Source organism: Neolamprologus multifasciatus, chromosome 7, assembly GCF_963576455.1.
Source record: "Neolamprologus multifasciatus chromosome 7, fNeoMul1.2, whole genome shotgun sequence".
Classification (NCBI taxonomy): Eukaryota; Metazoa; Chordata; class Actinopteri; order Cichliformes; family Cichlidae; genus Neolamprologus; species Neolamprologus multifasciatus.
Genome location: NC_140445.1, coordinates 5,991,455 through 6,016,726, shown reverse-complemented (window position 1 = coordinate 6,016,726; position 25,272 = coordinate 5,991,455). Strand labels below are relative to the sequence as shown.

Genomic DNA, 25,272 nt, shown 5'->3' with positions numbered 1-25,272 from the left:
ACTGAAGGGGCTTGCCAGCTGCCTACAATTCTTCTAAAATCCCCCATGGTAAACAGCAGGGTTGGCGCAGTACACACCACACTCAAACACCACCACCATATGCACACACACACACACACACGCACACACACACACAATTACTGTGCCAGCCCCTTGGGCGAACACATGTCATTTTGTCTGGTCTTCTACTGTTCACACTTCCCATGCACTGTCCCCTTGCCACAGCCCGAACAAGCCTGCAGTGTGAAGTAGATATGTGTGTGTGTGTGTGTCTATACTTAACACAATTATATTTGACAATAAGCACACATGCAACTGAAGCATGTAAAGCAGCAGGCAACATTTTGGACACATTTTAACCCCGTCTGCACACCAGCGTTCAGCTCGAGGCTTTTTAAACACCTGGGGGAAAACGCTGCGAATCCACAAGAAAACATCCGCTGGCAGAGAATTACAGACATGTGTAATGAAAGGGATCTGCTGGTTTTACTAGAGTTTGTCCCCAGGTTCTCTCTTCATGCTTATTCTGTTCACCCTCGTTTCCGTTTCCTCTCCAACTTCCCATCGTGGCTTTCTTCCCCGCCTCTTCCCGCCCATCCCTCTCCAGCAGTTTTCCCCATTCAAACAAAGATTCATTCATCCAGCAGGCCGCACCAATGAGCAGCAGCAGCTGGATTTCTTACAAGTTTCTGTGTCTCTGTGAGACTTTTCGTGCTGAAGTCAGAATACAGACGCTGTGATCGTCTAGTTTCACGTTACAGTCGTTTCACTGATACGTCAGTGGCAAAAAATTTTTAAATAAGTCAGTTCTTGTTAATTTGTTGTCGACCTTCAACCTTTCACAAAAAACCGCTGAAATATGTTGCTTCCATATGGTAGCTAACAGAAGGTGATAGCACAATATTACACTAGACTCATTTTTGTTTGTAAAGGGTTTTAAAGCCCATCAGAGTCCGTCACTGACATTGGCAACCTATTAAAATCAAGGTCTAAAGCATCACTGAGCAATATTTTATAATAAATAGAGGATAAAATGACTAGTTTTGATTTCTACTACTGATTAAGGTCAATTCCAGCTGCATCTCACAGCTGTTTAGAGACAATGAAACCACAGCACGGCACGAAACCAGCATGAACTTTGTTGACTTTTCTTACTTTTCGTCATAATTTTCATCAGTGACTCTTTGTTTCCTCACAAAAACAACATAACAGCCAAGTTAAAAAACGATGATGACTTTTTGTCGATAAATAAAAACGAGATGGAAATATTCTGGAGAGACAAGATCCAATCAGAACTGATTACGCTACAACGATTTGAAGGAAGAGAGTAAACATGTGGACACACTCTGCATTTAAAGTCAAGGGAAGTAAGACATTTTATAAACTGTGTGGAGCAACTCTCACCATTAAAAACATTTTGTATTTTAATCAATTCAATTCAATTCAATTCAATTTTATTTATATAGCGCCAAATCACAACAAATGTCGCCTCAAGGCGCTTCATAGATACAGAGAAAAGCCCAACAATCATATGACCCCCTATGAGCAAGCACTTTGGCGACAGTGGGAAGGAAAAACTCCCTTTTAACAGGAAGAAACCTCCGGCAGAACCAGGCTCAGGGAGGGGCGGCCATCTGCTGCGACCGGTTGGGGTGAGAGAAGGAAGACAGGATAAAGACATGCTGTGGAAGAGAGACAGAGATTAATAACAGATACGATTCAATACAGAGAGGTCTGTTAATACATAGTGAGTGAGAAAGGTGACTGGAAAGGAAAAACTCAATGCATCATGGGAATCCCCCGGCAGCCTACATCTATTGCAGCATAACTAAGGGAGGATTCAGGGTCACCTGGTCCAGCCCTAACTATATGCTTTAGCAAAAAGGAAGGTTTTAAGCCTAATCTTAAAAGTAGAGATAGTGTCTGTCTCCTGAATCCAAACTGGAAGCTGGTTCCACAGAAGAGGGGCCTGAAAACTGAAGGCTCTCCCTCCCATTCTACTTTTAAATACTCTAGGAACAACAAGTAGGCCTGCAGAGCGAGAGCGAAGTGCTCTGATAGGGTGATATGGTACTACAAGGTCATTAAGATAAGATGGGGCCTGATTATTTAAGACCTTGTATGTGAGGAGCAGGATTTTGAATTCAATTCTGGATTTAACAGGAAGCCAATGAAGGGAAGCCAAAACAGGAGAAATATGCTCTCTCTTTCTAGTCCCTGTCAGGACTCTTGCTGCAGCATTTTGGATTAACTGAAGGCTTTTCAGTGAGTTTTTTGGACATCCTGATAATAATGAATTGCAGTAGTCTAGCCTGGAAGTAATAAATGCATGAACTAGTTTTTCAGCGTCACTCTCAGACAGGATATTTCTAATTTTAGAGATGTTGCGCAAATGGAAGAACGCAGTCTTACATATTTGTTTAATATGTGCGTTGAAGGACATATCCTGGTCAGAAATGACTCCAAGGTTCCTCACAGTGTTACTGGAGGCCAAGGTAATGCCATCCAGAGAAAGAATCTGCTTAGATACCATATTTCTAAGCTTTTCAGCGCCGAGTACAATGACCTCAGTTTTATCTGAGTTGAGAAGCAGAAAGTTAGTGGCCATCCAAGTCTTTATGTCTTTAAGACATTCCTGCAGTTTAACTAATTGGTGTGTGTTATCTGGCTTCATGGACAGATAGAGCTGGGTGTCATCTGCATAGCAGTGAAAATGTATGCTATGTCTTCTAATGATGCTGCCTAGGGGAAGCATGTATAATGTAAACAGAATTGGTCCTAGCACCGAACCCTGTGGAACTCCATAATTAACCTCAGTGTGTGAAGAGGACTCTCCATTTACATGCACAAATTGGAGTCTATTAGATAGATATGATACAAACCACTGCAGTGCAATACCTGTAATACCTACAGCATGTTCTAATCAACTGAAAGACTTCAAATTTTTAAACATCATAAGATTAGACAACTTAAATTTGACTGAAACTGAAGAGCATTTTAGTCAAAAGACTACGACTAAAACGCAAATCAAAATTTACTGTCAAAATGAACACAGTGAAAATATACAGTCCGAAAAATACTTCTTAGAAGAGTAACCAGTGGACGTGCATTTTAAATTTTATTGCTACTAGGGATGCACCGATACCGATACTGGTATCGGGTATCGGTATCGGTACCGATACTGGTATTGGTATCGGTGCCGATACTGGTATCGGGTATCGGTACCGATACTGTAAAATGTGTGTGTACTCATACTCGTAAAAGTTAACCGATACCATGAACCGATACGAACTTATTTCATTAATCAGAGGGTGGCTTGTCATTTCTTTTGTAGTTTTTTAGATTGGCCACTAGGGGCCAATTATTATTTTATTTATTATTTGTTTTATAATAATTATTTTGTTTGTTTGTTTACAATATGGACACTCTGCAATAATTTAAAAGTTTAATTTATTCGCAAACCTAATTTGTATTTATTTTATTCCAAACAGAAGTGTTTATTTATTATTCTGAAAGCTCGAGATAGTGCCAATAGTTCAGTGATATTTTGTAAAATTACAATGTGGAGACTGCAATAATTTAACAGAAGTGCTTATTTTTCACTTGAAATTTTTTTGTGGTCATTTTTATTAAGATTTTATTTTTTATCGGCAGAGAATATAATAAAACCTGTCTTCCAATTCATTGCATTTGTGTGTGTGTGTGTGGTAGAAGTATCATTTTTTGTACTCTGTATCGGCAAGTACTCAGATCCAAGTATCGGTATCGTATCGGTTTGAAAAAATTGGTATCGTTGCATCCCTAATTGCTACATTTTCAGCTAAAATTACTTTATCTTTAAAACTAAAGAACTAATAAAAACATGTATAAATCAACTGACCTTTGAGGAGCTGTTAGCACTTTCCCTCCATCTTGCTCATCTTACCCAATTCAGGACAAGACGAAAGTATTTTCTTAACAAGAATTCTGTTCTGTGCAGGATTTAAGTAATGAAGCACATTTGGCTGAGTCTCTTATATGGATTCATTTAGTGGATTTTATAAGTTTAAAAAGCGTTATTTGTGCCATTGCAAAGGAAAAGGAAACAGGTATTGCACAAAAGACAAAATTAACTTTCTTATTTAAGATAAAACCTGGATTCTCTTATTTGTATTCTTATAGTTCTTACAAGAAAGGACCGTAAAGGGGCTTAGAAAAAGGAAGAGACAAGCAGCAACGTGGTGACCAGAGATTGTGGAATCTCAGTGAAGTTTAGCATAGTCGAAACAACCATTAGCGATGCAAAGTGAGTATCAGGTGAAATTTACAACCACCAACAGGAGGTGAAGACAACAGCTGATGTATGACACGGCGCCTTAGTGGGTCGCCTAAGCACTCATACGTCCACTAGTGAACCGACCGTGAGCTATGGGGTGTTCACGTGTCTGCCTTTAGTCACACACATAGAAAACTGAGCTTTCTGAGATTTGTGGCATGAACCGAGACCTGAAGGACTCCACAGGTGAACTGTTAGCAGAGGATTTATAACTTCCACGGGTCAAACTGAAATATCTTCTTTACAAAAATAAATAATCAGAAGACCGACCCTTTGCTTAGGACAGGAGATCAAAAATAAAATAAAGGTGCTTCAGAGCTGTCAGCGATCAAATATCATTACAATCTCTAAGCAGCGTATTCAAACTGTTTCGCCCCCTTTCTGACACCCAAATAAAATGTGTCAGCGTCTGCTACCTCCGTGTAGTCAGTGAGCTCTTTGTTCCCCATAACCTTGGTTAAAAAGGAAAGCTTAAATAATATTTCAGCATAAAAGCATTCCTGCATTCAAAGATTCACCCAGGGAAAAAAAAGACTGGAGATGAAGCTCTCAAACCAGTAGGTTTAAGACGTGTTACAGAAATGTGGAATTTCTTCTTCATCTGAAAATATTTCTGCATCTTTCTGGAGAGCTCTTCAGAAAACATTTGACCTCTTTAAAGACCCTGTGCTGAAGTGATGACAATAGACCACCTACGCTTAAATTCAAAGGCGTTTTAATTCTCACAGCTACATTTATAACCTCTATTGCATCTAAACACTCAACACTACCACTTTTATCACTGTGCAACAGGCTTTAAATTCCAAGCTCAGCCTGAATAAATACTTGCTATATTTCACTCATCTGCACATGAGGTCTGTGAACCTTCTTGAGGTTCATAGTGTAAATACCCAATTCAAGTAAAAATGTACTTAAATTATTGCTAAAAGCTTGTACTCGTCAGCATTACAGGAAGACAGACTGTGGTTCCGATCTCACACGAATTACTCCATTACGGTACACTCATATATATATATATATATATATATATATATATATATATATATAAATACCCATTCAAGTAAAAATGTACTTAAATTATTGCTAAAAGCTTGTACTTGTCAGTAGGGCTGGGCGATATGACCCAAAATTCATATCTCGATATTTTTTAAGCCATTTTAAGCCATAAAGTAAGAACAAAAAGAGAGTTCTTAGTCAAAGCTGTGTCCCAGATGTCACACAGGCACTTTTATTAACATACAGCGTAGATGTACATAAAATTTACTCAAAAATAAATTATGAGCATTTATTAAATAATAATGTTGCATAAATAAAAGAAAACAATGTTGTTTTTGTGCATAACAAAAAGCTCATAATTGTGCAGTCAAAATGTAAACTAAAAGACGCAGAGCATAATAACAAAGACAGATTTCACAGCTGCTCTGTTCCCAACTTCTACTGTGTGACTGACAGCATTGAGTTTGAAATCCTCTTCGTAACCACGTCTCTTAACAGGTGCCATTTATGGTCCTTATACACAGTAGGGTAATATTACGTTGAAGCACAGTACCTATCACTCCGCGAGGCTCCTCGGTAGCCGTAATGCTCTGACAATCCATCAACCGGTGCAGCACCGTAGCTTACCAAAGTCGTACTAAAACATTTTTTGAGAGATTGCTGAGCGCTGTGTACCACATAAAATCTGTTCGTGGCCATCAAGCACAACCAGAATTCATACATAAGGCGCGCTGTCAACTTTTGAGAAAATGAAAGGATTTTAGGCCGTGCAGCGCCTCTGGGCTGCATGGCGTTAGCGTGGTTAGCTCGTTAGCGTGGTTAGCTAGCTAACACGTTGACGGCGTCCAGCCCCACGCACGGGGCGATGCGCAGTAACTCGTTAACGGAGATTTGCCGTGTCCATCTTGTCGCTTCCTGCAGGTGAAGCGATGGGGGAGGAGGGGGAGTTGTGTTCAGTGAAGGAGGGGCGAGGCCGAGTAATGTTGCGTAAAGACAAAAGTGGACTAAAGAGAGGCAAACTTGCGGCTCCACAAGTATAGTTATAACGTAACATAGACTATATCGATATAAAGGATATTGTCACATCTTATATCTCGTATAAAAATATATCGATATTTTTTAAAAACCCGATATATCGCCCAGCTCTACTTGTCAGCATTACAGGAAGACAGACTGTGGTTCCGATCTCACACGAATTACTCCATCACGGTACACTCATCAGCATAAAGAAACCATGCAAATGTTCCAATGAGAGGAATTTTTGTGTAAGGCAAAAAAAACAAACTGACAAGATCACGTTTGCATAAACTGGAGCTTCATCCACCAGCTGTTAACTGGTTAAAATGGCATAAAGGCTGAAACGATGTGAGATTCTCCAAGTTTTTCCATCTTCGCGAGTCCTCGCAAGCCGTTTTTGTACACGGGGCTCAACTGTAGTTTGACAAACCACAATCATAAACAAATGCTTCAGATCATGAGCCACTCCAAGCCTTTTCTAGACTTGTGTCCTCCTGCCATCTTGGTTTCACTGAATCTAATCTGGCCTTCCAGTTCAGGAGACACGTTTGCACTTTGTGATGAATCCTCGATCGTGGCCCAAGAGTTGGGAGTTCGCCTTGTAATCGAAAGGTTGCCGGTTCGAGCCCCGGCTTGGACAGTCTCGGTCGTTGTGTCCTTGGGCAAGACACTTAACACTTTTGCCTACTGGTGGTGGTCAGAGGGCCTGGTGGCGCCAGAGTCCGACAGCCTCGCCTCTGTCAGTGCGCCCCAGGGTGGCTGTGGCTACAATGTAGCTTGCCATCACCAATGTGTGGATGGGTGGATGACTGGTTGTGTAAAGCGCTTTGGGGTCCTTAGGGACTAGTAAAGCGCTATATAAATACAGGCCATTTTCCTATGTTTGCGAAGTTTCCTCTTTTTGGTAAACCTGGGTGATGATATGATGCCCTGGATGGATGCATGTTTTACTTTGGTTGATGTTGGGGGAAAAAAAACACTAGTGTGCACTTCAACCACATCATGAGATTGCATCATCTACTACATGAGAAAATTATGCAAACTATATCCCGGTGTGTAGGGATTACGTGGTATTAAACACGAATACGTAATAGCCGCCAGGTAGAACAACAAAGCTAACATTATGCTGCCAACATGCCCAACAGATGCAGCACTGTTCATATCATTTGCAGAATGAAGCAACTGTCTCAAAGTCAGTAAAAATAACTTTATATTTATTTACCGAGACCAGTTCTGTGAGATTTACGTGATTTTGCATCAGAGAGATCTGCAAATCAGAAAGTCTATTTTCAAAGTTCGGTGTGGGCTTTATGGGTAAGAAGAAGAAGAATGTGCTGTAGGTCAGTAAGGAGACCAAGAATAGCCTCTAAATAAGAATATAAGAAATGTGAGTCTACAGAAGGACAAAGCCAGCCATTAAAAGCCAAACATAGACCGTGCAGTGGTGAATAAGGCACAGTGTGTAAGTAACAACGGCACACCCCAACTTTAAGTCTTTTAAAAGAGTCATTGATTTAAATTCTAAGTATTTGTATTTGGAGGATAATTTAATCTCTACATGAAAGGTTCTCTGGTTTTGGTTCTCGTCTGCAAAATGACCTCGAACTTGGTGTAAAGCTCCGTGAAGAACTTCTGGTTTCATCACTGTGCATCCATTATCTCGGACTAAAATATAAACTTGCTCAGAAATTGCAGAAAGGGGAAAAAATCTTTTTAACTGTAAAAACTTTGTTATATTTGTCACAATAAATAACCCATTTGAGATTCTTAATTTTCCTAAATACAGCCACTGTATCTCAGGGAATCCAGTAGTTTGATATTAACATTGATGTTTGCGTGGACGAAGGTTTTGATGAAGAGGAGAGGTTAAAGAATAAGAACTACAGTTAGGCTCATGTGAGCCATGAAAGGGGCCCAGTAGCAGATGGACGCTGGAGAGAGACATTAGTCACACAACAATCAACTCTGACTACTGGGCGACTCTTCTGCACCCCGGGCACCCCCCCTCCCCACGTGTCTCTCTGTCACCAGGCAGGCCCGGGCCACTCGAGCCAGGACAGCAGGCTTCATAGTGTCAGTGCCAGCCCTCAGGAGAACACACACGGGGCATACAGCCACAATCCTGCAGCTGCCTCGGACTCTCATGTTTTCCCCGTGTGTCGCCTTTCTTCCACTTTCACTTGATTCTCACAGCTCTTCCACGGGCCTGCTACATGCGCGCGTTTGCAAATATGCAATGTTTATGGAGGTTATAATGAAGATGGAAGCTTTTACTGGCGAGCGATTGTCTGCATTATCAGAAGAAACCTGTTTGTGTGTGTAATTGTGCTTGTATGTGTGCATCAGCAGGAGGTCGTGTTGCTATACAAGTTGAATGTTTTATCCCAGCCTAGGCAGTTCCTTTCACTCATTCTTCTGTTGGACCACTCAACGGCATCTGTTTCAACTGCTTCCAACATTTGCACACACACACATACACACACACACACATACACACACAGGTTTTTATAAAAAGAGGATTTTCCCATAATCCTCAAAGCAAACATTGTTCCACTTTATAATGTTTAGCCATGTTTTAATGTTGTAGCCCATATGGCCCAAAGAGAATTATTCACCATCAGGGGTGACATTTCTTGTACTCTGCTTATTTTAATATTGCTATTTTACTTCAAGGACCAGATGGCACAATATTCATTCTTTACAAGTATGCAAGTGTGACTAAAGCATTCAATATCTAAGCAGACTCGGGGGTGCTTCATTCATCTTTCTATGTTAATAGCCTCCACAACAGAGGTCCCAAGGTAAAAATCATTCAAGTACACCTCATGTTATTCAAGCAGTCAGAATGTATTTAAATGTGCGATTCTGGGCCGAGCTAATGTGCCGTCCGTCCCTGACTTCCACCCTGGTCATCACTATAGGAACAATTCTGAAAAAGAAAAAAATGTCGTTCTATTTTCTCTTACTAATACATGCATATATCTAGTACTGTAGTAAATTAAACCTTTGAATATAAGGACTTTGCAACATCTGAGGTGGGATTTGCTACAACATGGATGTTACAAATAACGGGGGCTGCAGTACTGAACTTTCCTAGCACTCATCCAACAGATGTGCAAATGCCAATGAATATTTCACAATCTGTTCAGACTTTAGGCATTCCTTTACCTGCCTGTCCTCTAATCTGTGTGATGGGGAATTATTGTCCTTGTGTAAAAATCCAGAGCATTGCCTGCTAAAGTAGGCTTCATAGACTGTACATAAAGGATGGATGTTACCATCGATACACCCTGTTATTAGTGGACGCTAACGGTTATATATTGGCTGCTACCATGTGATCAGAAGTGACCATAGTTGAGGGTGGAGTGCTAATGTCGTGCTAGCATTTTGGTGAACGCACATATCCCAAACAACAGGCTAATGGAGGGGTTTGTCCCATGTGCCAAGCACTTCTGGTCAACAAAAACAAATAACTCCAGTTCAGTAACGTGACAAAGGTCAGGTTGCAGTGGCTACTACTGTTACACGTGAGGAAAATATTTGGAAATGATTCTTCTAAAACTGTTTGTGTGTCAAAGAGGATTTACACAAAGTTTTGTAACTGTTTGTGGTCATGTATGTGCTTAGGTTCATTTAAAACATACCCCATGCTCTGTAAAAATAAATATAAATACTATGTAAAGCACTGCTACAAATAGTTAAATATTAGGGGTGCAACAATACTCGTATCGATATTGAACCGTTCGATACAGTGCTTTCGGTTCGGTACGCATATGTATCGAACAATACAAATTTTTTAAGTTATTTTATCAACTTTCCTTCTGACAATGCTGTCTGTGTTGAGCGCTCAGTGGATCTGCGTTCGACAGTGCAGCCTAGGCGGAGTAGTCGAACGCAGATTCACTGAGCGCAGGGCAAGCTAGCAGACAGAAGCTAAGCTCGTTACAACATGACAAATTGAACCTCCCCCACCCTAATTCAGATCTGGCACTATTTTGGTTTTCATGTGACGTATGACCCTGAAGGTAAGCGCGTCATGGACAAAAGTAAAACAGTATGTCGGATGTGCCACGCAATGCTCAATTACATCGGTGGGAACTACTGCGTTAGCACAGTTTGCTTGTTAACGTGTTGACACGCACGGGGCGATCCGCGGTAGCTCGTTAACGGAGATTTGTCGTGTTGTGGCGTTAACCTCATTTCAACGAGATTAACGCTGACAGCACTAGTGGGAACACAACGAATATGATTGCACATTTACTCCAACATCATCCTAGTGCAAAGACAAGTGGAAGCAGACAAAAACAACAAGCATTTAGACAGCCGTTAGCACATGATTCTCCTTATGGGGACCTGATATGTTTAATATGCTGCTGAGAATATAGCCCAGAAGAAGCGTATAGTATAGCTTTTATTTTGGAAAGAGACATTTCTCTGTAATAAACTCTATTTTCCAAAGATGAGTGATTTCTCAATCAGATAGATTTATTTTTTTATTACTTTGTTGTTTCAGCAACATTAAATTTAAAAACTGTACTTTTGAGTTAAAATATATATTTATAATTTTAATAAATGACAAATTAAAAAGGAATGAACTTTTTTTTTTTTTTGTATCAAAAAAATATCGAACCGTGACACCAAAGTATCGAACCGAACCGAGAATTCTATGTATCGTTGCACCCCTATTAAATATGTAAATGAGTCCAAAGAATGTTTGGGGGGGGGGGGGGGGGGGGGGTCTGCTTGATTGTCTGTTTTTGTTTGTCTCAGAATCAAGTACATGAAAAATGTAAGTCATTTGGAGATTTCTTATAAATAAAGTTAACTGATAGGAACATTGCACCACAGCGCTATAAGTCTTCTTTTTCTAATTATTAAAAAAGAATACTACAATTAAAAATAATCTCAAAATTTAAGTTTTTACTGTGAAAAAAAAAACATCTACATTGTGTGTGCTGCACTACTTTCAAAGCTTGAACTTTAATTTACAGACTCAGTACCCTAGGAGCAAGCACTGGGTGAAAGAGTGGGAAGGAAAAACTACATTTTAACAGGAAGTTCGGGTAGAACCAGGATCAGGGAGGGTCGGCCATCTGCCACAACTGGCTGGGGTGGGGGCGGGTGGGGGCAAGAGGCAAGAGAAGAGAAAAAAACAAAGTTTTTTTTTTTAAAAAAGGACAAAACACAGAGAGACAAGCATAAAACCATAACTATAGAAGAGAGGGAGGACAGTCACATATTCAAAGGTTTGGTCCAGAACCTTCCAGAATAACAGACTGTGACTGTGTTACAACTGTTAATATATGGCATCTCAAATGTACTGGGAATAGTTCACTGTGAGTTTTTTGGTTCCCCCTTCTTTCCTTAACACCGAGCACATGCCATTCATGCAATGAGCACAGAACATTGTGCATTTTATACTTCTAATCAACCAGATTTACTTTGCTTTTCACACATTAGAGTGAAGGTCATCCTAATCTCTACAAGCAGATATCTGCTGCGAACATGCAGACATGTGGACATCCAAGGAACGAAAGCAGGCAATGGATAGGAGCCATCGTTTCCACGCAGATAAACAGCCCATGTTAAGAGTTAAAGAACTGAAACCAAGGGTCGAAACCTTTGAAGTGTTAAAAAAGAATCGACATTCAAACACAAATACACAGAACAGAAAGTCTTAGCTCATACATCTATTATCCAGGGCATCAAAGGTTTAGAGACTGGATGTCTTTAAGAGTCAGAAAGGATAAACTACACATAAAACCTTTCAAGGATTGTGACAAAGTGGGTGAGAGGACCATTTGTCCATATTCTTAGTTAACATTCTTGTTTTGATTTAACCATATTTCACATGTAATCTGCAATAGGCAAACATCTACTATCCCGGGTTTGTTTATGTTTTGCACTTTTACAGATTATATAATATAACATCTTGGTTTAAATTAATCCCTACAAGTTTGTTAAGTTAACATGTTATTTATTTCAACTGTTAATTTGCATTGTTTAGAACATAGGTGTCAAACTCTGGCCCGCGGGCCAAATTTGGCCCACAGCCTAATTACATTTGGCCCGCGAAGCCATACCAAATTACTATTAGAGCTGGCCTACTGGTATTATACAGCTAATATATATATATTGTTTAGTATTAAGCTTTGCTTGTTCCATATTCAGTTTTTCAGCAAAATGTGTTTGAGTCCATAAGAAAAGATTCATTCTTATATCTGGAGGAATAAATATATTTCAATAAATATTAACGTTAGCCCGCGACTTTGTTCCAGTTTTGAATTTTGGCCCACTGTCTATTTGAGTTTGACACCCCTGGTTTAGAACTTACCTTACCTACCTGTCTTCCAGAAACAAAAGGAGGAAATGTAGTTTTACTTCCTGCTTTATAGCTTCTGGGTTCATCTGAGGTCACAGGAAGAGACCAAGTGCAGAATGGGAAGAACTCTTATAATTTAATAAAGTTGATTTTAGAGGGTTTATGAAGAAGTAGATTTATTGTCATAATATGTATTGATTACACCAGAGTTCATGTTGCCAGTAAAGAGGAGTAGTAGAGACTTGAATATAATCATGTTCATCGTATCTACCTACTGATTGGAATAGTCCAGAGGAGAAATTGTTTGATTAAGTGGACTATTTAAGCAGAAGAAGTCAGGTGTTTCAAGAAAGGTTCGGGTCAGTGTAGCTGTGTGCAGTTTGACCTTAATTTCTGTTGATTTAAGTTCAGTTATGTTTATTTGAACTGGGTTAATTATAGAGTTGAGTTTCTTATTTGTTTCTTTGTAAATATTGTTTCGGTTACAAAATGGTGAATAAATCACTTGCTACACTGGACAGCATCAGTCTCCTGCACTTCTTTGACCGCATAAGTCGAGTCCTACCACAAGGATGCAAGCCTTTGTCTACTTCTGGCTTGAGCAGCACCTGCTTAAGCAGGTACATTCCTACCTTAATGTACTGATGGCATAAAATAATATTAAATGTTACTGCGATATATTGTACACTAGTGCCAAACACTAACAAATCGAGTGAAATAACGTGATCAGCAGTCAACTAACTAATCAGCATGTCTTCGTCTCATCTTCCACCCCTCATCCCCAACTAGTTGCAGCAGATGGCCATCCCCACTTGAGCCTGGTTCTGCTGGAGGTTTCTTCCTGTTGAATGGGAGTTTTTCCTTCCCACTGTCACCAAAGCGCTTGCTCATAGGGGGTGATCTGATTGTTGTGTCAGCCAACAATTCTCTGTTTTCTCTGTATTATTGCAGCGTCTTTACCTTACAATACAAAGCCCTTAAGCAACCGGGCAACTGTAGTTGTAATTTGGAGCTATATGAATAAAACTGAATTCAACTGAAAAACTTACAGGGAGAAAGGAGTTTTTCCAGCACTGATGGACGTCACTGGAACTCCAATCCAAGAACTTGATAATTAAACTGAGTGGATTTGAACTGAATACACATACTGACCACATGAATACAAAACTCTGCTTTTTTCCCTTTTTACACCAACTCTCTTGCAGTTTAGAAAGTATGACCAGCCCACTCTCATTCCAGAGGTTACAATTAACACTGCTGGTGTGCCTTTGTCTACAAAGGCATCCTTTTAGGAGGGGCTTATCCTACCCAAACTAGGATCATTCCATTACTTTGACTAACCCTAACCACCGAGTGTTAGTCAAAGTAAAAAGTGAAAAAAATAAATTGAAAAAATAATCAGCGAGTGGGGAAAAAAAGTGCAAAAACACAAGAGTCAGATAAGGACACAAACCGCAAACTCATGGTTGACGAACTCCCATCTGCACAACCTCTTAGTACAGCCTCTGTAGGTCACAAAAGCAGCACCTTTATACATCTATAGAAATACATACACACACAGCTGTAGCTGATGCATCAAGGAACCGACACCAAAAGAGAGGTGTAATGACATTACTTGCCAGAACTGTATTTTGTAGCACCCAAGGGTGAGAATGCGTTGGTATGACGATATCACAGTATGACTGCTTTGATGGGGATCTTGTCCTTTGTGCTCGTCCACTCCCATAAGACACAAATAAGAAAGTTGTAGTGAACGAAACCCTAATATCAAATGGCTGAAATGACCACGGCGCAGAAGACAGGATATAAAATTTCATCTAAGATATTTGTAAGAACAGCAGCATTAGATACCCTGCATTGAACAGCAATCAACAGAAATCAGTATCATACTAACTAAATTCATTATACTAACAATATTCAGCAGCGTTTCTCACGTGATCTGAAGCTGGAAAGGTGTTTTGTTTGGTTTCACCAGTGGCTACCTACTTTTACGGATAATCCATACGAGACCCTACAAATGCCTTCCATTCAGACCAAGCCGATTATTCTTGGTTCCATTTCTAATGTAGACTTTAATCAGTTTTCTACTCCGTCACATGTGATTTTTGACTTGGCATTGATGCACGTGTCCGAGTTCAGACTTTTTGATATCATTTGGTCACGATTTCAATTAATCCATTACTGATAAGTTCATTCTGCTGAAGACAGACTGAAAAAAAACCAACCTTTATCCACGTCTCCAGTTCTTCTGATTAGTTCTGACCCGATTTCATGTTGTAAAAGAAACAAACAAAGCCATATTCATCAGGCTGAATAATAAAGCTGCATCAGTGAAAAGAAACCTGCAAAGCATCTTTTATTCTTTCTCGGCACTAACACGCACTTGAGTAAAACAGAGAAAGTTGCTTTATGAGTGGTGAAGAGGCTGTGATTCACAGCATGCGCTCCTCATTATTTCACCATCTCTTCTCACGGAGGCATTACCATTTATGCACACACGCAGTAATTGGTCACAGATTGCACACTGATACAGTGAAGTGCTTATTTCCTCCTGAAATATGACGGTAAAAGGTTCAGCTAGCAGTTCTCCTCTCTGCTCGCCGTCCTTACCGTTATTCCTCATCCACCAGCTTTAGGTTGGGTTTTTTTTGCTGAGTCAGACAGAGTCATTATCCAGTCTCTTCCTTGGGAGGGTGGAGGGAAATTGGAGGATGAGGGGGGTGGGGTTACACGTCACACAGACACACACGCAGGAGACAATATCCTCCACCAGAGGAAAGGGAGGCCTGGGGAGGTTACAGCAATACAACACCGTTTAATAAGTGTGAACACAGGAGCGTTGTGCCGAAGCAGACACCACGTGTGCTGCATGTGCGTGCATCTGTGAGTCTTAACCCACACCTAGTAAAGGAACAGCGTACGGCTGCATGGATGCGAAAAGGAGTACAGTGACCTCCATCTACCCATCTCGTTGCCACGATTACATCCTCTGAAGCCAACACGAGCGCCGCTCTCCTCAAAACACACGTACAAAACGAATTAGCCCCTGAACTGTGTTTTCCATCTGTGGTCCATTAAAACTTGGGTACTGCTTTATTTAGACAGTAGCAGGTACAGAGGCAGAGATTGTGGCGGCTGCACACCCGTTATTTAAATATAGTGCTTTGTCAGCGCTGTTTCATTTGTCTGTTTGTTTTGGATTCCTCTCTCCTAAGCTGAGACTCCAGCTGGGCTTTATCACACACCACAAAGGATCAGAACAAATGGCCTTTAAGGTGATCCGGGGGACAAATCAACAGCGGAAATTTTTAAAAAATGCTGCTCTATGTTGAATCAGCTCAATTGTTTACTCACTGAAAATCTACTATAATGTGCCATCAACTCATATCTCTGGAAGTAAGTATAATCATCAATCATTTTTTAGGGTAACTTTTAATTGAATGATTTTTGCCATTTTATTGTGCTCTCGAAGGGTGGTCTGTCCCTCTCAGAGTCTAACTTTGTAAACAAAAAAACTAGTTAAGGACAACTTGAATGATCTAAAAAATAATTTGTAAAATTTGAGATTCTAGCATTTCAATAGTCTCTGTTGCTCGAACTGAGTTTTAAACTAGTTTTGGTTTTGTGTCGTCTCCCTACGCTTTCCTTTTTCCACCCCACACCAGTCATGGCAGGTGTTTGCCCTTCACTGAGGTTGGGTGTGCCAGAAGTTTCTTTTCTCTTGCCAAGTTCTGCTTACAGGAAATCATCTGATAGTCGTTTCCCCTCTAATACTCCAAGTGTCTTTACCATACAGTATAATGCGCCTTGAGGCAACTGTTATTATGACTTGCTGCTACACTTAATTTCACTATATACAAATATGGGAACATAGCAGCAGCTAAATCTCTGATGTTGAGGCTTCAAAATACAGACTGGAGAGCTGACATTGTACGATCAACATTAAGTAAGGCAGAACAAAGCACTGGTTTGAAAGTCTTCATTTGTGACATTTCTGAGCTACTGTAACAAGCTCAGAGCCCATGGTAGGTAAGCTAGCCTTGCGCTGGTAGGTAAGCTAGCCTTGCGCTGGTAGGTAAGCTAGCCTTGCGCAAGGCTAGCTTTATTTATGGATGTTTGTTGTATGTCATTCTCTATCTCTCCTTCCACTTCAAAGTAATGCTATACTGAAACTTTCATAATAACATAAACTGCACACAAAGATTAAATTTATATGTAGTCATACTATGACTTCTAAGTGTCCCTTGGAAGTCAGAACTGGGAAATTACTTTATTCCAGAGTTAGCGCGTTCCAGCAGAAATGTCATGGAGTGGAGTTCACACCACTCAGGTCTCGCTAACAATACACCGTGAAACTTGTTGTTTTGCACAGAAAAACACAGCTACAGCACATCAGATAAAGCCTGCGTCATGGAGTATTTAGCGAGTCTCAATACATGACAGTGGCTGTACAAACTAAAAGTTTTATAGCTTTGCTGAAGTCTAATTCAATGCCGCCATCTTGGACTCTTAACTTGGAGATGCTCCAACTTTCCAAGTAAGGAATTCAAGTCGATGGGCATTCCAAATTCAAATTATGATGTGAACGTTAGCATTATCTAGCTTGAGGTTGCGCGCATTAGCTAGGCTAATTGGCTAGGTGCTACATGTCGAGGCTAAAAATAAAAAAAATATTGAGACAGTAAAATTAAAAGCCAGGTTTTAATTATAAATTGCTTAGCTTTAAATGTGCAAGAGGAGAAAATATCATTTCATCTTTTAAAAATGAAACAGGATTCTTTTTTGTGCTATTTTCTGCTGCTGTTCACTAATGCTAATAGCAAATCTAAAACACAAACCAGTGTTAGCTGAATTACCATAAAAAGGATATAAGTTCAAGGAAAAAGAGAAATAGACTTTGTGCTCTGTGAAAACTTACTTGTTTCCAATTAGGTAATTATATATCATTTTTTAATAATTTATCACACTCTGCACAGAGTGAAAAGAAATTATCAGAACAAACAACAGTGAGTAATCACCATCAGGCCTGCTGAACACAAAAACCGAGGTCGTGAGCACAACAGCAGGGAAACATTTTTCCACTGTGGGAGTTTTCAGAGAGCAGAGCGAGCTGTTGGCCCACTCTGTGGAGTGTTTATCGTGTCAATTCCTCCAGCCGGGAAAATACATAAGTAGTAGTGGAAATCTAGACTTCCTTCTCACTTCCTGCTGAGGTCAGGAAATGTGAGGGTTGATTCAGACTTCCCACAGTGGGATGGTTGGACTCATCCATTCCTCTGCTTGGTGCTCAAAACCCCCGAAAGGCTAAGAATCTGCTTACAGTATTTATTTCTGTTCTTACTTTCAAAATAAAATACGTGAATTTACTGTTCTTGATGGTATTTTAGCTTTAAAAGTAATGTGCAAAAATTCTATTTTTATCTAGTTATTTATTTCCGTTTTTGCGGAAGAAAAACAAAAACATAAAAGTTTTACAAATAAAATGCGATCACGTGACTCAAAGGGAATATCAAAGACATCAGCGTCTTTATACACGAGCTCCATTCTGCAGTTTATTCACACAATAGCTGAGCTCCCGCGACAAGGATTAAGCCAAGTCACTTTTTTCAGTGGAGATTTTCATTGAGTTTTTCAAGTTAGGGATTAGGGTTAATCCATGCCTGCCTTTGTATGTTCAGTAAAAAAAAATGTACATGGATTATGATCAGTGTACACTGATCAGCTACAGCAATTATGCCAATGACAGGTGAAGTGATTGCACTGCAGAAAATTGCAATGCCAGCAAATCTTGATGTTTTGCTGACGACCACCTAAACAATGTTAGAGAGAAAACACAGGAGCCCATAGCAACAACACTCCCCGGCGACTCTTCCCTCCTCTGGAAGGACAGTGTGCCTCATATCGCTTAAAAAACTGCTCGGCTACAAACTCAAGGAAAACAGCACAGAGCCCAAGGTGTTAATTGACCTCCATGTTTTCAGGATCTAAGCATACGCCACAATGCACAGGACCCAAAATGACGTATCTGTGTCCCGATGTATCACACGATATCGTTGACTAATGTCAGCTAACGACATACCATTTACTGATATTGCTGGGAAATATTTAGCTGTTGTGGCACATCAGGTTTGGGATGTGAAATGTTTAGGAATCAAAACAGTGAAATAGTTTTTTTGTTTCATTTAAATGGGGCTATATTAGTTTAGATAGAAAAAATTGATAATGACAAATAATAAAAACTAAAGTAAAAAGAAAAAAACTGTTATTAGCATCAGAATGTCACAATGAGTGCATCACTAGCTTATTATACTGCAAAAAGCAAAGCCGTGTAAAGCTGGTTTCACGTCTTGTGGGTATGAATGTGCTTTTATGGGCTATTTTGTTTTATTTTTGCTTGTTTGCTCCTAATAGAGACATGTTGCCATATCTTACAACATGTTGCCGAATCACACGTTCGGTAACAGCATTCTTATCATCTTCAAAGTGCAACAACAGTGTTGTTGTGTGACTTAAGTGATTATCGGCACAGATACAAACAACGAAAGAGACACATTTTCAGATACAGTCACATCTGTGCGGATGTGAGAGACACACTGAAAGACGAGGAGCTCGGGCAGTCGGGCAAGCCAGCACAGGCTCCGCCAGCCTCCTGCAGCCACAATCCAGCCACCACCACTACTACCACCACCACCACCCCCCATCCGGCTCCCTTGCACACCAGCATCCCCTATTCCACCCTACTCCCCCACCCCACCCAGGAGGATGCCTATTGTTCCCCCATCTCCTAAACAAAGCCTGCACCCTCACCGCCTCACCCCCAAAACCACCCTCTCTTTCCCCATCTAACCCCTTTGCCCTCCCTCAGCACACACACTCACACACACTCACACACACACACAGCTTTGCTGCTCTAATAAACCGGCTCAGCTCCCTAAATTTCATTACATACAAGCCCGGACCCCCACCCACCCAGCCAACCCCCCCTTCCCTTCTTTCTTTTACAGTTTTTCCCATCTTGGCAGAGTTTATCTTTGCGTATCGTGCTGCATGCTAAATATTGGGAGATCAGAACAGAATGCACTACAACAACAACAGAAACTGCTCGATGAAAAACCAGGAAGCTGAAAAACCGGACTGCAGTGACACGGGAGGAATTAATTTATCGTGAGAATTAAAAGGATTGCGTCTTATTTTTTTTAAAAAGAGAAATTTAAAAAAAAAGAAAAAAGAGCAGAGCGGATGCTGAAAGCCAGCAGCATCCGTTCATTTGCAGGATTTACTGTATCACCTGTTGATTCAGCCAAAATGACAACTTGCACTGGCAAAAAAAAAAAGAAAAAAGCAACTACATTTGAAACGATAAACGAACCAAGTGGGACGTCACAAGACATCATTTCATTTGCCACGAAGATTACTCCTCCTAATCCCAGTTCCACAAAAATCTGCGTGCCGGATTTTGTCCTCCTGTTTAGAAATGAGTCGACAGATGAAACAACAAGGAGGACGGCAGCGAGCAGCTCCACTCCAAACTCCACCATATTGCAGCAGCATTGGTGAAGTAGATGAAAACACACACACACACACACACAAACATGCACACATACACAGCGGTTGTGACTAAAGCACACAGAGGCCATATGGTGCGTCCTCATCCACCAACGCCTGTTGCTGCTTCAACAATGGGGCTGCCTGGCCTGGACAGCAAGAGGCAAACACACACATGCACAAATGTGTACACACATGCATACACACACACACACACACACACACCAAATGGTCGTTAGTCAGTCAGTCTGCGTTGCTTAGGCCCCGAACAAACGCCTGGATTTGCATTCTGCACCTCCCTTTATTCTCCTCCTCCCCTCCCTCTCCCCCTCACTCACACACACACCCCTGGTCTCTACAGGTGCACGGAGCACTCAAAACAGATGTCAACGGACTGGAGAAGGAGAGGCACGGGTGAGTGAGGGGGAGAGGGGAGGAAAGTGGAGGCTGTTTGCCCAGAGCGACTGACAAAGCTTTGTACACTTGCGGGCCTAGACACGGCAAAGACAATGACACACACACACACACCTTACTCTGTTACACATTCAGGCCGGCCTGATTTGTCACTGTTAGAAACTTTGAAGGGGGGGATGAGCGTGAATAGAAAACGCAATTTGCATCCACATTCAGATTCGCACTCTTAAAGACACGTTTTAAATTTTAAAGTAACCTGCTCCACTTGGAGAAATCCACATTGTCATTAATGATCCCAATGTTATATTTTGCACATCTGCCAAAACAGAGCCTGAACAAAGTAATTATTCGCACACTTTTAAAAAGGTGGAATGAAATATTTGGAATACCTCTGCAGAAAAACTCTGTTTGTTTTCCGGATCATTTTTAAAAACACTTAAATGCATCCCACACTTTTTTTGGCACTGGCTGTTCTGAAACTGGGGCAGTGATGAAATTCACCGCTCGATCGACAATGTCAGGTGTTACTTCATCATTTGGACCATTTTAAAAAGGCAGAATATGCAGAATAGTCTTTCCCTTTTATATATTTCATGAACAAAACGATGCATTCAGTGACGTGGGGAAATAGAGCACCAGACATCTTTAAAAAAAACAAAAACAAAAACAAGAATTAGAAAATTACACTGATAATGGAAACAGCTACAAGTTACCTCACTGATTCCATTGTAATTACTGGACTTGTTGCACAACTTCCCATTAACAAAACATTCATCTCCAATATCCCCAATTTCATTTAGCCGCATCAACTCTATTCAAAAAGAAGCCCAAACTAATATTCTCTGACATATAATCCTTTTATCCAACATCGCCCTCCCGACATCTAACAGAAGGATTACTGTAACAGAATTAATGCATCTACTATGTTTCATCCTACAGGCTGTAATTTTCTCCAATAATTACATTGTGGTTTGGCCCTGCTTTGCCACACATCTCCAGCCATAGAGGACAGGAGCAGTCCTTTGATCAATATTAAAAAGGAAGTACAGAACACAAGTAGATAGGCTCATGTGAGGAGCTGCTGGAGAACAAGGACACTTGTGATTTGTGATGTGAGCTTTAATTTTTGCACTCCAAACTGACAGACGCGTTGAGTGGAAGGAGTGTCAGCATCACAGATCTCCATTTAGACTTATAGATATATATATATATATATATATATATAAGAAGAAGAGCTTTAAAGCCCTTCATAAAAGTCATTTTCTATAAAGGTGGAATAAGAAGTAAATGCGTTAACAAATCTCCCAAACGGGCTGTGTGATGGTGCTGAGAGTGAGCGTGTAATGTGTTCTGTCCACTGGGTAAACACTGGCTGTGTGCATGTTATCAGCCTATGGCCTGTTTCTGTGACTGGGGCCTGCCTGCCTGCCTGTGTAGGAAAAGAGAAAACCCCGCCGATGCAACAAGTCCCCCATTCACTCCCAGCTTTGTTAAGCTGCCTCCCAGCGCTGCTGCGAAAAGCTTTTCATCCACAATCTCTCAATCTCCCGTGGACACATTCCCGTTTTTAAAAACAGACAACACGTGATTTTTAGCGTACGACAGAAAGAAGTGTTAGGAAACAAGGTTTGTTTTCTGGTGTCGGAAGGAAGGGGAATAAAACTGTAGTGAAAGCGACATCCCTCGCTTTGAAGCTCAACACGGCGCAGTATTAATAAGCTTGTTAGACTTGTTCGGCGTGTAGAATAGGTGTATTTGTGGCGATTTGTATTCCAGTGTCGCCGAAACTGTTTTAATTTGAGCTTCAGTGACCACTTCAGGATTTTAGAAACAAGCGAAACGTCCGGGGGCTTTCAGGCTACAGGCTGAAGAGAGCGAAGGGAGGGAGGGGGGGACTCCTCCTAGGGAACTTACCTCGATTCATACGCCTCTTTATGGATTAATTTCCACACTTTTCACCGGATCGGAGTCGCTACAGCAGCGGGAAGCCCTCCGCCAACTCCAGAGTCTCCTCTCGGTTTTGGTTTGAGGAAGGATCGGGCGCGCTGAGTGCGTAAAATGCGCAGCGTCTCTCCAAGGATGCGAAATATGCGCGGAATGGGAGCAGGAATGAAATGAACGCAGCGGACTGAGTTGAACGGGGCGGGGTGAGAGGGACTGGCGTCACCCTGGATGGATGAAATAGAGTGAGTGAGAGATGGGAGGATGGGTGGAGAGAGAGAAGAAAAAAAAGAAAGAGAAAGAGAGCGAGGGGGAAGGGGAAGGGGCCGGACTGTACGGGCTGCGTTCAACAACAAAAGAGGAGCGCCCAAACTCTATTCAGGAAGAGGAGGAGGAGGGTCGAGATAGAACACAGTCTGCTGTGCGGGGCTGACAACTAATCAGATAAGGTGACGCTAAAAGAAAGAGAAAAACACTTTGGATGGGAGCTTTGTGGCAGGAATTCAGAGACTCAAAAAGTTAGTCAACCACAACCCGACCTAGAAATATTTTTTTTAATCTGATTTATAATCAATAAAAACGTGACGTGTGTAACTTTGGTCTGCTGTTATGCAAGCCTAGGTTTGAGTATTCGTGTTTAATGTGGTCACGTGGTCTGCAGTTAAGTTTAAACGCAATATTTCACCAAACAGACTCACACAACTACAAACCACTGCAAATAAAAGATGGATGTAGCCACCACGCAAGTAGTGTTTTTGGACATGTTTGAACCAAAGAAGGGCCATCCTTAAAATCCACGTACAGCTATAATGCACAAATACCCATAATTGCTAATCAATGCTAAGTAAAATTCTAATAAAAACACTAAATCAAGACACACGCCATGTTGCACCACAGAGCAGAGACTGACACATATATTTGTAAGATGATTAACAACCTTTTCCCACTTAGTCATTTACAAATGAGGTGTCCACATATAATAAAACATAATATGTAGTTGCACGGGTTGTGTTTTTTAAAAAAAAAACCTGAAAGAACAACCTGTTACACATTTTTAGTAATGCTACATCTGTGCCATTAATGCTAGCGAACTGAAGGGGAAATGCTTGACAGATTGATGGACTCCATGCAGGAACAGCAACAGCTGGGGCAAACCACTAAAAGACAAGCAAGCACAGGCTTGACATTTAGGCTAATTTAACATTATCAGAGGCTTGAAGCTAATGCTGCTTTGTGTTGGTTTAACGCTACAGACCGAATGGTGCAGGATTTATGAAGGCTAGTCACTCTAAATCTTCATAACTTTAAAAGAACAAGTATTGGGATTAAACTTCTTTTGTTTTCTTTTATGCACAAAGCCCCAGAGGGCTTATCCTAACCTCACTTTTAGGAGCCACTGCCCTAACATGAAAAAAAAAATCTTTGTGTCTCTGTGAGATCTTCGAATGCGGCAGACAGCCGCCTCTGCCTCATAAAGGAGTTGTTGTTTACTACTAAGCTCTGCCTATCTCAGGTTTCATCCCCTCGGGCTCTGCTGGACTGTCATCTCCCTAGAGGGAGGGGCTGTGACATAAAACAAACACAGATATGCCAGGGTCGCAGCCTCCGGAACACCTACTGCAACCCGACACCACGGCCGAGCCAGGCAAGCCGGCAGACAAGCATTCCACATGGCAGCATGTCTGTGTTTGTGTGCGCAGGAACAAATTCTCCCATACAAACCCAGCCACACAGCTGATTCACATGTGCACCGTACACAGTGTGTTTCTGAGACATCTTAGAGGAGGCGTGGGTGGCTCGTTCCCAGACTCAGAACAATGCAAACACAGGAGCAGCTAGTAAAACCATTCAGCTCGGTGACCTAAAGGTCAACCGTCTGACCTCTGATCTGACCTCACCTGGTTTCCTGATGTTTTATTAACGCTCTGTGTGCCTTGGAGTCCTGCATCTTCTTCGCGCCTGCGTACCGAAGTGACGGTCTGCTGCACATTTGTTATTTAAAGAACACATAATAATATGCACGGAGCTGCTTCTTCTCTCATCAAAAGATTAAAATCACAGCTCAGATCTTGTCAACCAGAAAATCTGAATAGATCGTGGTGCCACTCCCTACAAACTTGCTTTGAGGTGCTAAAAATAATTTTGGGGAGAGGCAAATTGGTCCCGCTCGCTGTACTTTGAGCAGCACAGATCGAACTGGAGCTATCTCTGTGCTTGTCCTTTAGGCTTCAGTGCAGCACTGGATACTCTTCATCATAACATTTACCTTTTTTATTAAAGGAAATGCTCTGTAATGGTTTGAATCTGTACACAGAAAAGTTAGACACAGAGTTCCACAGGTGTGTGCTTGGACCAACACGATTTACATTATACCAGCTTCCCTTAGGCAGTATTATTAGAAAATATTACCCAGTTATATATATCTATAAAGCCAAATGACAAATGGCACGTCTGAAAGACATAAAGGCCTGGATAGCCCACAATTTGCTTCTAAATTCAGGACATTGTTATACTCAGTGTTGGGAAGGTTACTTTTAAAATGTATTCCACTACAGAATACAGATTACATGCCCCAAAATGTATTCTGTAACGTATTCCGTTACGTTACTCAATGAGAGTAACGTATTCTGAATACTTTGGATTACTTAATATATTATCATGCTGTTTACAACTACATGAATGTACTATTGCTGTGATTTATTACTGTTACTGAAGGTCCGCG

General features: G+C 41.0%; 1 protein-coding gene across 2 annotated transcripts in view; it reads right to left on the bottom strand.

Annotated features, from left to right (window-relative positions):
* The window catches only part of tead1a (TEA domain family member 1a), a 57,432-nt gene extending 34,473 nt beyond the window's left edge, over nucleotides 1-22,959 (bottom strand). The window contains exon 1 of one of the 2 annotated variants that reach the window (XM_085169090.1): nucleotides 22,524-22,959. The gene's annotated coding sequence lies outside the window, so the exon portion shown is untranslated. Of the gene's footprint in view, nucleotides 1-20,019; nucleotides 22,497-22,523 lie in introns of those variants that run through there. The other variant, XM_085169091.1, reaches the window with a different exon arrangement.
* Between the last annotated feature and the right edge of the window lie 2,313 nt (nucleotides 22,960-25,272).